The sequence below is a fragment of the Seriola dumerili genome, unplaced genomic scaffold (genome assembly GCF_002260705.1).
Source record: "Seriola dumerili isolate Sdu_G_001 unplaced genomic scaffold, Sdu_1.0 BDQW01000533.1, whole genome shotgun sequence".
NCBI classification, from domain to species: Eukaryota; Metazoa; Chordata; class Actinopteri; order Carangiformes; family Carangidae; genus Seriola; species Seriola dumerili.
Genome location: NW_019174788.1, coordinates 662,431 through 674,442, shown reverse-complemented (window position 1 = coordinate 674,442; position 12,012 = coordinate 662,431).

Below are 12,012 nucleotides of genomic sequence, written 5' to 3'. Positions count from 1 at the left end.
ATCTCAAAAGCATTTTTACACTGGCTGGTGTGGAAAAGTTGGTGTACTGATAAAAGCAAAATATCACTAAGTGCAATGGAAACACGCTTATCGAGTAAATCATGACGTACAGGAAGCATGTGACCATTGTATATTTTTCTGTTTCTCATAGTTCAAAAATCACAGATAAACAATATTACATTTATATGCCATTCATTTCTTTTGAACTATTGTCTACTGAAATAAAGGTAGATTTTATCAGTTATGTTTATCTACATACATTTTACGACTACATTTTACAAGTGTATTTGGAACGTGCATCTGTCTCTCAAGTTTTAACGGATCACTTCATGTTTGCTATTGAAACTGAATGACTCATTCATTCCGAGCTACAGTAGCTTCCCGTGAACTATAACGTTAATATCATTGTATTTATCTTTCGTTGCTCTTGGAAGTCAAAACAGAGAGAAGTGAATCATCTCAAATTTGCTAAAATGCTTAAGTTATGACACAGCCAACAGAGATTTCCTTTGAAATGTGGAGTGCAGTGTGCCGGGCTGTCTCGAGTAAATGAAGTGTAATTGGGTTTCTGCACACAAAAATGTCCCGAGTTTGACTTCAAGTTGAATTTGTTCACAAGTGAAAAGAATGAAGAAGACATATGCAGATGGGAACGTCAATATGAACTATGGTTTCTCTTTGCTTTCATCATTCACTAAAGGCATCATGACACTGCCGATTTTGTTAAGGGGGATTCAGTTGGACAAGTGAAATAAGATGTATGCTTGAAACAGGAGATGAGAGATTTTGTGGGAATCACCTGGTCTTGTTTGATGAAATCATGTACAACAGTCCTTGTATTAGGGAGGGAATTACTCAAATATCACTAAAGTTGCACAAGGAAACTTAAATGGTATTTCACATGAGGATAATGAAGTAAAATAACACTTCAGACCGAATGGCTTTCAAGCTATACCTGACTTCCCAGCAGCCAATCCTGCCCTGCTCAGATGACATATTTGGTCATCGGATGAGACTGGCCCCTCGCACACTCTCAATTACCTCACATGATTTATTGCAAATTTCATTTGATGAGACTGACCCTTCGCCTCAGCCAAAGAGATGACTGAGTTATAAACGTCAACCATGAGATTTTGATTTAAGGAGATCCAAGTGATTAAACGTTAATTGTTGAAATGTGTCATGGTGGCTTGTTTAATTATGGCGAACGAGGCATTCATTTGGGCTCGACTTAAAGTAGCGCGGTGGGTAACTAACACTGTGAGGTTCGCCTGTGTGGATGCAGTGCTGCTTTATTTACTTTACAGAAGTCACAGCAATGACCCCTGGGGAAAATAATTAAGGTGGAATCAACATTTCATGCCGTACGTGATGAGCATATCAAGACAATTATGCTCCTCAGAAATGGGAAGGGGAGCTTGAAGCAGGAGAAAATGCTGATAACCAGTGTTACACGGGTATAAATTGTGAGTTTTAACAGACAGTTTGGAGTATTCAGATGCAGCTTATCCCCAGGCTGCTGCTCATATGGGATAATTAGGTCCAGTGTAGTAGCTGGAGGAGGTAGCTGGTGGAGTGGGAGTGCACAGATTCAATCAGCCTGCAATTTTTTTTTTTTTTCACTGTATTGTTAAGCACTTGAGCTATTCCCCAGTCTTGTCACAGGGGAACTAACAGAAGGCTTTGCCCATCTCTTTTAGATTTGTCGGACAAATATTCATTGCCATTGATTTATGTGTTGGATCATAGTGCTCCATTGGCATTAATGTATTCCATCATTTCCACTGTATTCAAGAAAAAGAGATGCCATGAAGCTTTTTCACCTCCCGCAAAGTTTGAACTGGGTCATGGTAAAGGCCATTTCTCTTTGCATAAGTGCTCCTTTCATGCCATGCCAGTTATACAGCATATACTCAAGCAAAGTTCATTTTCATGTAAACTAATGACCCTTTTCTCTCCGTGTGAATAGAAAAAGAGCCTTCAACTAAAGTCAACAAGGACACAGAATGTCATTGACGTACAACTTACTAGTCTTGGTTAATATCATCCAGTTGCAGAGATGCAGCACCAGCATTTACAGATCTGCAGTTCTGAAAGTAGCAGTGAGTGATAGAGCTGCCATTTATTTTCTCTTTCCTACAGTAACTGCTGCTTCTGTTTGTTTGATTATTTATATTTTAAATATTAAAATTTTAAAAAATTTTGTTATTTATAAAATAGCATTTTATATTATATGCAAATATTAGAGCAGGTAATGATTATTTTATCTCCTCTTTTGATCTATTGACCATTTAGTCTATAAAACAACAGAAAACTGAAAAATGTCCATCTCAGTTTCACACAGTGTAACATGACGTCTTCAAATGTCTTTTTATCTAACCAATACTCCAAAACCTATTCAGTGTATAATGGTAAATTGACTACACTTTTCTGCTTGTATTGACCACTCAAAGTGCTTTACACTTTCTGCCACATTCACCAGTTCACTCAGACATTCATGCAGTGCTTTTTTTGTATGCATACAGTGCTGTCACATACACACCAATGATACATCAGTTTAGTATTTTGCCCAAGGAAATAACAAGGGCATTTTCACATGCAGACTGGAGGAGCTGGGAATCAAACCTTCTGATTAGTGGACAACCTGCTCTACCTCCGGAGCCACAGCCGCCCCAATTATAAACACACTCAAAAACCTGCTGGCTTGAAAAAAATACCCAATCTTAACCCCACTGCTGGGAAACTATGGGATGGAACATGTGTTGGGTTTTACAATTTAACCCAGAATGCTGAATTATTCATTTGACCCAACCTGGTGAGTGAAATTAACTCTCTTGCTGGGTTAAAAATTACCCATATACTGGGTTATTTCCTGTCTCATTACCTCACTACTTTAATATTTGACGAGAATGAGAATAAGAGTAAGAACAAGAATAACAAAGGTATATTGTATAACAATCATTATTATTGTGCACTTTATAATATTTTCCCATGATCATAGAAACACATACAAAAATATGCCAGATGCCACTTTAAATGTGCACTTAATGACATTGTACAATTTTTTGCCAAAACAAGTTATTAAGCATGAATGCAAACGGTTGAATGGTCTCTGCACTTACGCAACCATGCTGGTCCTCACCTGTGACTTACACATCACTCAATAAGTGTTGCAATGTAACTATAGTAACCGGTATGTAACATTAGCCTAGCCCTAATGTTACCTAAAATCTTAAGATAAAAATGTGCAGTGGGAAATATAAAGCCAGGAGACCGCCACACATTAAACTGCAGAATTCAAAAAGACAACTGATAGTGTGATCAGCTAACGTTATAGCAATTGTTAGAGTAAGCTAGCTAGAATCTAGTAAAAAAAAAATTGCTAGCTAGTTAGCTAGTTAATGAATGTCACAAACCACCAACCCCCACCCATGATCACAGATTGTATTTTTATAGTGAAACGAGTTTAAGATCATGCTGTTACTATAACTTATTAAAACTATAGGTAAAGTATTCATATGAACCAGACAGCAAGAGATGGATCCAGAAAGTTTGACAATGGACGAGTGTGAAGATGCAGCCTGATCAAAATTATCCAACCAGCTGTTCAGCAGGGAATAGGGTGACCAGGTGTCCTGTTTTATGCAGGACTGCACAACATTTGTATCCCTTGTCCCGGGTCCCACATATTGAGATGATGTCCTACATTTTGATTGGCTCTAGTTTTCAAAAGTCAGCACTGCAGGACAGATGCTTTTCTAAAATCTGGCTTTTATCCCATGGCTGCGAAGGAAGCAGGGACGACCTTTCACTTCTATACCGCTTAGGCTACGCCCAACAGGGAAAATTGCAAGTCACCACAAAGAAAAGCTATGCGGATTTCAGCAGAATGTGATGGAGACAACCACAAAGAAAAGGAAATGCAGCTATAACAAAGACTGGGAAACTACTTATATCTGGGTGAAGCGATTCTCAGAATAATTTTTCAATTTCACACGGGGGAGAGACATGAAGTCACACAGTACATGTGAGTTTCACAAGAAACATGTGGCTCAAAAAGTAATGTGCCAATCTATGGATGCATTCCTTCTGAAACCCAAAGATAATTTCCAGACAGAGAGGGTAACAGCAGCTGAAATAACTAGCGTTTACCACGCTGTGCAGCTCAGCAGTGGCCACATGTCCCATATTGTCCCACACACAAATACTCTTTGCCCCACATTTGCTTTGTTGGGATCTGGTCACCCTAGTAACCAGTGTAATGGACCCCTTACAACCCCTTTGATCCGACATAAAAAACATAACAATGTGTTTTCAGAAACAACCCAGCATGTTTTTGAGTGAATAAAACTGAGAAACACAGAAAATGAGGGATGTTGCGACCAGAGAATTTTGTCATATTTTTGGTTTTTTAAAAAATGACTCAAAAAGATTATTCAATTCAATTCATCAAAGTAGTTACCAATTAATTTTCAACTAATACCATTTTCTGTATCATATTGAGAAGGGTACATATTATTCTGTTGCCTTTACCAAATTTGCAAAATTATTTCCCCTTTTGTTAATTTTGAAACGTTTTCCATGCATCAGCGAACGTGAGGATGCAGGAATCCCTAATTTTTCTGCAACTTGAGAATTTGTGAAACTTGATAATGCAGTTCGCGACCTGCATGTAAGCACTGCTCACAGTCATCTTTGTGAAGTTGGCTAGTTTGCAGAGGGCAGGAGAGAGTCCTAATAATAATCTTTTTTTGTGTAAAGAAAGGAAAATTAGCTATTAAATTCTGTCTGTGGGAGTGAAATCTGAGCAGCAAAAAAAATGATGTTGTTGTATAGTGATTATTTATCCCAACAATTAACACTTGAGCTCACTTGTCTGAACCTTAAAGCTTACCAGTCCAGTTTCCCATTGATATTTAGAAACAGCAATATGATAAACTTGCGTCATAAAAATAGAACCAATCATAAAAGTACTATTTTGCATGTTTCATTGGCATGAAAACACAAACACACACACACACACACACACACACACACACACACACACACACACACATACACACACACACACACACGCACACAATCAGTATAATTGCAAAACTAAATTATGGTGCCCATGGGGAAATATGAATTATTTTATGTGTGCTGTACTCATTTCACGCCTGATGGACTCTCACCTTTAACCGGGAGGTGCATGTCGTTCGATGCAGTTTCAGGCACGGGTATTCTAATAAAAGAATAATGGAAGCATTCTCCCTTTTTAATTGGACATTGTTAGAATGACATATCAATCCTGCTGCAGAGATGCCCTTTCCATGTATACTGTAATTGAAACGTTCCCTATTTCTCCCTCAAAGTCCCTCTATACACAAGATTGAGACTGCTTATGGCTGGCAAATCTGGACCACCTACATGGATGCTTATTGTTGACTCTGCTTTACTGAGAATCATATCATCACTTCAAATCATTTTTTATGTTTTCTTGCCATTATCTTGATGTGCATGTGATTTACTCCCTCTCTGTCTTCTCGGTCATAAATTCTTCTTGTACAGAAAGACACTAATGCGCAATTCACTTAGTATTGCTGATATATACCAGGAATACAATTACTATTCGTGATTCATCCCCCTTTATAGTATTTGTTTTCTGCAATTTTACATTCCAAAAGCTCTGATTTCCATTAGCATTTTGCAATTATCCAGAAATTCTATTAAAGTTCTTGGCAATGAAATGACAAGAAATGATCACCCTATTAAGCCCTGGAGCTAAAAACAACGTAATGTGCACAGTATGGTATGGTTATAATTTTCATTAGAGAAAAAAATTGTGAATTACTACCTGTGTTTAACCACTCAAAATGCCATTCCAGGTATTCATGGCATGAGGCTGACAAGTGAACTGAAGCCGAGCAAATAAAAACTGGCAGCCGCTGGATGAATGGCTGCATGTTTGGGTCATGATAAGGAAGAATTACATTTTTACACATCACTGAGGAGAGGAAAACAAAGCCTGGGTGTGGGGTTAAAAGCTCTATAAACTGTTGGAAAATAAACCAGTGGAAGAAAAAAAAAGAAACATCATTCTCTCGTAGTGGATTAAGCATTTCCCTCAGTGGAAATGTAAGTGATTTAAAGCTCATCAAAATCACACAGTATGGCCCCCAAAGCAGACATTGTAGAAAGCATGATAGTGGTCCACAGGGTGGGTGAGGTACTGTATCAGTCTTTTGGGGGCATTCCTAATGGAGCTATTACGGAGTCAGCTGTCATATCCAAAGAACTTCATTAATCATCACAAGAGGGATAATTCGTCCTCATTGAACACTACAACTTCCAGATTCTCAATATTCTATATGATCAAATTCACCACTTCAAGCTCTTTTATAGATTCCCACCAAGCCATCAGCCCATCCATCCATCCAGGAGGTCTGACTCATACCTCACCTTACCTTACTCAATGTCAGCCTGTCCTTCACACATTTTTTTATTAATCTGTAGGAGTCTACATGAGAACCAGTGCTGAAACCATTGTTTTCTCTGACACTGCAGAAGCAGTTGGACCAAATGGTACTATACATGGTATCAGAAGACATTACATTGCAATAAGGATGAAGTGAGATAATAATTATAATAATAATAATAATTCCTTTATTTGTGTGTTGCCTTTGCAGCCCAAAGTGCTACACAAAACAGGACAATTTCATAGTGCTGCAAAGATTTTTCTCTATCACTGTAGTCAGAGCCAGATTTTGCAAAATGGTTGAAATTAATGATGGACATTATGTCTTTTGAATCACAAGAATTAATAATAAGGCTGACATTACAAAAAAGACAGAGAGAGAGAGACAAAAGCAATGTTAAGCAGAAAACAAAAATGAAAAATAAACAATAATTGACAAAAATCTTTAATAACTATAATGATAACTAATAACTATTCCACAAAACACTAAAAACAATAAAAAATAAAACCACTGAAAAAATAAATAGCAAGAGTAAGTGATTAATTTCATTGAATTATCACCAACTATTTTGATAATCGATTAATAAACTGAGACAAAGACTGACTGTTTTATGTTATGTTTATTGGATGTTTTATAGACCAAATGACTAATCAATTAATCAAGAAAACAATAGCATATTAATTTATAATGAAAATATTTAGCTGCAGCCCTAGCAAGTGAATGCACAAAGGCCAGAAGGAAAGCAGAGATACAGATTCAGTTCAGGCAGAGAGGACCAAGTGGGGGCACAAGGCCGCATGTACATTATCCCAGCCAGTTGGCAGCTTGGCTCCTGAGAGCCCACTCCCATTGGGTGTGAATCAGAAATCTAACAGCAACAGTCGCCCCATGGTAGCACTACTGACAGCAAACTAATGCCCACACATACAGAATGGAGCACAAGAGCTGTCAACACCCCACCATGACCCTGTGGGTATAAACTGGCACAGAAGAAAAGGAAAAAAGAAAAATCACCCCCCAGCTGAAACTGATGGCTGTTGTTTCCTTCTCCAACACCTCTCAAGCACACTTGAGCTTTTTACCACTAAGAGTGGATTTTCCTCATCAGTGTTGTATAATAATCAAAAGGTCGAGTCACAGTGGAGGAGGGAGTATAGAGTCAGGCAATGTGTATATAATTATCAGATTTATAGACGTAATTCATGCCTTTATTTGAGGTTGTCACATTTAATTCATATGTAGACGTGCAGGAGAATAAAAAAAAGTGAAAGGAAAAACCAACATTTAGTGTTGGGTCACCATGGGCCAACAATTTAACTTAAGTTTTAATTTAACTTAATGATGGCCATAAAGTGCTGTCTAAGAGATCCGCTGACTGCAACAGTCATAACATAAGACGGACATTATTGTGATTTTTAATAAAACCATTCATTGACCCCTTGTGTCTTACTGTATTTGGAAGCATCTGCTTTCATTATTTTTCCTATTTATTTAATCGGATTTATTCTTTAAATTGTCATCCATCTATGGTTTTAAGCAGGTGTTGGTACTGAAGTCTTGAATCCTTCTTTGTTAACCAAAGTTTTAAGTTCTCCAGCTATTCAAGTCTTGTCTCTAATTATGTGTTGTGCACCTTTTAGGCCACTAGAGGGCAGCACACACAATTAGGTTTTGTTAGTACTGAGTAAATTTAGGAAATTTAATGCATGGTTGGTATTCATTATCCCAGAATTTCTTTTCAACTTGGTAATTTATTGTATAAAATTTGAATTATGTTGCTTCTTGTGTGTCTTGTGTCTCAGTGATGTCATCGGGGTTATCTTCGGTTAGGATTTCAGACAACAACTTTTGTAATATAAAGTCTGTGTTACAAGCTGGTGGTATGGAGTTTGGAAGGCATGGTTTTACTCGACAAGGTGGATCAAATGAAATGATGCTCTTGGTTGCATTGTGGGAAATGTGATCCAGTGTTTTTAACCCATACTGGGGAGTGAAAGTCACAGTCCCTCAGCCTCTGCCTCTTTGATTTTGACCATTCCCAAATCACTTACTTTTATTAGTATAGATAACTTTGGTAGTACATAAAGCAAAATCCACAAACAAACATATATTTTGCTTTATATCATGATATTAGAAGAAATTAGAAGTGATTAGAATCATTTAATTAACAACAAAGTTACAAAAGCCTCCCTCACCAAACCCTGCAGGCTGTCATGAGACAAGCATTGAGTAGAGCTGATGAGCAGTATCTCAAGCGTTCAGCACCACCACCGAGCCGAATCAAGTCTGTGTTATCAGTAGACAAGGTAAACCACAATACTGAGCACCGTCAGCAAAGAACAGGAGCCCTGAGGGGGAACAGACATCAAAGTAATCAACCACTGAATGTTAGAACAGAGAGTAGCTGTCACACCATGAAACTGTGTTACCTTCTGTATTCAGTAGAAAGGAAAATTCTCTATAATAACATTCCTACAAACGCCCTTATTTACTTTGCCATAAACCATAATTTAATACAATGATAAACCAATCTCATTGATGTGATTTTTTATGCTTAGCTTCACCAGGCCATAATCTACTTCATTGACAGAGTCTGGTGCAAGTTAAGAAACTTGAATTGGTAGCCGAAACCGAAAAACAGCAGCTCATTCTAGACAATTCTCAGAGCAAACAGACATCTGCTTAATCTTTCTCAAGCTACACAGCGGCACACATGGCAGAATGCGAGACCATTATGATTTTCAATTTTGATACAGTTACAGCGTTGCGCCACAGTGTAGATATTGTGTGACTGAATCACCCACAATATGAGCGAAGCACTTCAGCAGAAACTCCAGGTTCTTTCCCTGAGATCCCAGCAGAGATTGCATTAATCATCACAGTCTCCCCTCCTAAGTGAAGACAGAGAGCAACAGCTGTGGGAGAGGAGCTTGGTTTTAAACAGTACAGAGTGCAGGAGGTTCAGCCATCACTTCTTGTTGTGGATTCTGACATCAATAGTAATGAATACCTTGGAGCGTTGCCCAACTGCATGAGCATGAGTTGCTATCAAACATGAGCCTGGGCATTGGAGGCAGTTGTTTGCTTGTGTCTCTTTGTATGTCCTGGTGACTCTGTGGGTCTATGCGTGATCATGTATACTTGTAATATACACACTTCCGTGTACCTGGACGTCCTCATGTACTGCTGTGAGTATCTGCCTTTTGTTGGGGCAGATATGAGTAATATGCAGAATAACAGGTAGGCCTAAATGACCTGGTCTGACAGCAACTATTAATCAGAACATTGTTGGTGCTCTTGGACGAGGCCTGGGCTCAGCTTCATGCTGAGGTTACACCTGCAAGGGCTGGAGCTGCACTGGGATCCAGTGCATATATACACAATGATCTTTAAATGATCTATGGCTGGCTGGACCACATTTATTTCAACAATAAAGAAGCAGGTGTATGCATGTTTTTTTATCAGTATTTCTACATACCACAAAGGTAAGTGAGAAAATCTTCTTTTTTTTTTATTTGGTTGAACAATACACATGTACTTGCATTAACAGATTTTTTGGCCACTTTGGGGCAGTGGAAACAGGCTATAACCAAAACACTGACATACTATGATATTTTAAGTTGGTGTGGGAAACATCCAGAAGACTCGGAGAAACATTATCATTCACTTGGAGTCATATTTCTGGCCACCTAATGAATATAAGTGAAATATTTATTCTCCTTTTACCTCTGTTTTGGTTCGCTATAGTTAGCTATAGTTAGCTAACTTTGACTGTCTGCCATTTGGTGCTGTCAGGTAGCATACAGTGGATCATTTAGAGGTTTTTTGATGGAAAAGCTGTGATGCCTGCTGTATCAGAAAATGATGTTGATAAGAGCAGTGACTGAACAAAAACAGTAAAGTGTCAGGCTGTAAAATCAAAACAATGACTTAAAAGTTGCTGAATCACTCCATAGATATGACAGGAAATACAGAATCGGGTGACACTTTTCTGTGGTTTTGTCACTACAAGCAACACCTTTTACCTTACACATGAACATTTATTTTGTTTGTTAGAATAAAAATATTAATTATACATTAACACATATTTAATTTCCATTGTCTAGTTCTCTTTATTTGGCACCATGACAACACAGGAAGGCTGCATATGTCCAGGAGAGTAAATAACATTTTAAGGATGTGAGAAATACAAACTGTTAATTAACTGCTAGTCAGTAAGAAGGTTGACAAACTACTCCAATTAAGACAAACCATAACAAACGAGTGTACATGATATAAATATAAATACAAATGCTTCCAGTGCAAATATCAGAGTGCAGATATCCACAAACAGTAGGCTGGAGTCACTGCATTGTAATTCTGTACTCACATCCTGCGCAGGGAATTCAGTTGTCACTAATCAAAGTAAATCTAATTAAACACAGACTCAAAACCTTGGCGTTCTCCATTCTACCTCTCTTTTGTCCAATCTTCTATCAACGCTTTAGCCACCTTGCCAGTTTTAACACCTTACCTCCACTTCACTCACACACTGCCAGGAGGTCTTTGCTTGCTGATCTATGTAGGACAAGCAGCGGGGTGTCTGAAGTAATAAATGAACAAGATGAATGTGGGGGATATGTTCATTTGAAAGCTCTTGTCACTGAGGGTTTGTCGTCTGGCTGCACAAAGGGTGGAGCCGTCCTGCCTGATTTACTTTAGATTCAAACCAGGGCTAAATTGGAAATCGTGAATCACTCTGACACCATTGGCGCAAGATGGATTACTCCAGTTAAAGGCTGCCTTTTCTTTACTTTGGTTCTTTTTAAAGAAATCATACAAAAATTAATTTTTCTGACAGACGGCCGACCCGGGCAGTCAATGAAAGGAATAGCAAAAGGAGGCCAGGACTGAGGCACTACAAAGCAGGTTTTATCAGCACGGCACTATCCCAACCACATCCAACAGCTCTCAGCAGCACAATGAGCCTGGCTGAATATTTGATCAACTGTCTCAGGTTTAACAAGCCTTGCCAAACTACACCTGCCTGGAGGAAAAAGATATGCCTTTGAGCAGGGCAATGCCTCCCTCAAGGTGTTGAGGAAATAAGCGTTTGATGTTCACAATACCCAATCTGCACTAATCTCATCCAATCTTGAGCACTTGGATTCTCAGTGAGGTTCAAGATTTGCATTACTGAACAATGGCTTCCTGGATGCCAATAGCCTACTGCTTTCCAATATAACCTATCCATAAATTACAAAACAATGCACTCAACCACAGACTGCTGTAGTCTAAATGGAGCTTTTACAGATTGAATTCAAATGTCCTTTATGCCGAGTGTGTGTGATGCAACTGATATTTATTCCTAATGAACTTGGAAACTCTCCCACATATACAGTTAAGTCATTGATAACTCACTTGTACAGAGGTGTAAATTTAAATGCTTTCTGTATCTTTATGTCTTTGGGTCTGAGCTTGAATGTGTGTTTTTGTATGTGTGTGTGTGTGTGTGTGTGTGTGTGTGTGTGTGTGTGTGTGTGTGTGTGTGTGTGTGTGTGTGTGTGTGTGT